The sequence below is a fragment of the Lithobates pipiens genome, unplaced genomic scaffold (genome assembly GCF_037356315.1).
Source record: "Lithobates pipiens isolate NorthernLeopardFrog02 unplaced genomic scaffold, aLitPip1_a1.2 Scaffold_8, whole genome shotgun sequence".
Classification (NCBI taxonomy): Eukaryota; Metazoa; Chordata; class Amphibia; order Anura; family Ranidae; genus Lithobates; species Lithobates pipiens.
The window spans coordinates 167,746,932-167,749,069 of record NW_027507903.1 but is presented as its reverse complement, the minus strand read 5'-3'; the positions used below and the strand labels follow the sequence as shown (position 1 = coordinate 167,749,069).

The 2,138-nt window shown below is 43.1% G+C and overlaps 1 pseudogene; it reads left to right on the top strand.

Moving 5' to 3' along the window:
- The first annotated feature begins 730 nt into the window (after positions 1-730).
- LOC143962003 (SCAN domain-containing protein 3 pseudogene) lies at positions 731-1,774 on the top strand (annotated as a pseudogene).
- The last annotated feature ends 364 nt before the right edge of the window (positions 1,775-2,138 follow it).

Sequence of the window (2,138 nt, the reverse complement as noted above, 5' to 3'; positions counted from 1 at the left end):
ACTGCAAACAAAAAGAAAGCTGCATTTAAAAGAAAATACCAAGAGTCCTATTTAAATTATGGGTTCATTGCATCAGGTGATTCACATTCTCCAAACCCGCTTTGTATAATATGTGGTGAGCGGCTATCCAATGAAGCCATGAAACCTTCAAAACTGCTTCGCCATATGGAGACCAAACACCCTTCATTAAAAGACAAGCCGGTTGAGTTTTTCAAAAGAAAAAAACGTGAACACGAAGGACAGAAGCAATTATTGAAGACCACCTCTTCGATAAATGCGTCTGCATTGAGAGCCTCATTCTTAGTGGCTAACCGTATTGCTAAATCTAAGAAACCATTTACAATCGGAGAACAGTTGATCCTGCCTGCTGCAAAGGACATTTGCCGTGAAATTTTAGGAGAGGCTGCGGTTGAAAAGGTGGCGCATGTTCCTCTTTCGGCTAGCACTGTAGCTAGACGAATAAATGAAATTGCAGAGGATATTGAAACGCAACTGATAGAGAGAATTAAGGAGTCACCATGGTATGCCATACAAGTCGATGAGTCTACTGATGTTGACAACAAGGCAACAATGCTTGTTTTTGTTCGATATGTTTTCCAGGAGGATGTCCATGAGGATATGCTATGTGCACTCTTCTTGCCGACCAACACCACAGCTGCTAAATGAGTATATGTCAGGAAAACTGAATTGGTCGTTTTGTGTTGGTGTATGCACGGATGGAGCTGCTGCCATGACTGGGCGGCTTTCTGGTTTTACCACTCGGGTCAAGGAGGTTGCTTCCGAATGTGAGTCTACGCACTGTGTCCTCCATAGAGAAATGCTGGCTAGCCGAAAAATGTCACCTGAACTGAACAACGTTTTGCAGGCTGTGATTAAAATAATCAACCACATTAAAGTACATGCCCTTAACTCACGTCTGTTCGAACAGCTCTGTGAGGAGATGGATGCAGAGCACACTCGTCTTCTCTTATACACAGAAGTGAGATGGCTTTCTAAAGGTAGATCACTGAGCAGAGTGTTTGAGTTACGAGAGCCGCTCCAGAGATTTCTTTCTGAAAAACAGTCACCACTTGCAGCACATTTCAGTGTCACAGAATGGGTCACAAAACTTGCTTACTTGTGTGACATATTTAACCTGCTCAACGAACTCAATCTGTCACTTCAGGGGAGAATGAGAACTGTGTTTAAGTCTGCTGATAAAGTGGCTGCATTCAAAGCCAAACTGGAATTATGGGGGCGACGAGTCAACAATAATATTTTTGACATGTTTCCAACCTTATCAGAGCTTTTGAAAGAGACTGAGCCAGAACCTTCTTTCACACAGCTGGTGCATGATCACCTCTATCAGCTTTCAAATGAATTTGAGCATTATTTCCCATCCTCAAAAGACCCCCGAATTGGGAAGGAATGGATCCGTGACCCATTTGTGAATAAGCCAGGTGAATCCACTCTGTCCGTGCTAGAAGAGGATCAACTGCTTGAGATCGCAAATGATGGTGGCCTTAAAAGTATGTTTGAGACGACTTCAAACCTCCATACGTTCTGGATTAAAGTCAAGGCAGAATATCCTGCAATTGCCACAAAAGCGCTGAAAAGCTTGCTGCCATTTCCAACATCCTATCTTTGTGAAGCTGGATTTTCTGCAGTGACAGCAACCAAAACAAGATTACGGAGCAGACTGGACATAAGCAACACACTTCGAGTGTCACTGTCTCCTATCACCCCAAGATGGGACCGCCTAGTTGCAGTAAAACAAGCTCAGGGATCCCACTGATTCTGCATTATGGTGAGTAGAACTATTTCATTTTATATTCCAATGTAATAGAAATAACGTGCTTCAGTCACCCTGACACCATAACACTGTTTAGTTGCAGGGAAACAAGCTTGGGGCTCCCACTGATTCTACATTACATTGAGTGGAACTATATAATCATTGTATTATATTGTAATAATATAAATAATGCACTTCAATCGTCCCGATATTATGGTATCAGGATGATTGAACCGATAACGCACCACATCGCGATTCCTCCCCCCCCCCACCGGGCCTTGGAAAAATATTCTTCCACAAAACCGGGCCTTGGTGCCAAAAAGGTTGGGGACCACTGGCATAAAGCACGTTGGTAAATAAAAGCTCT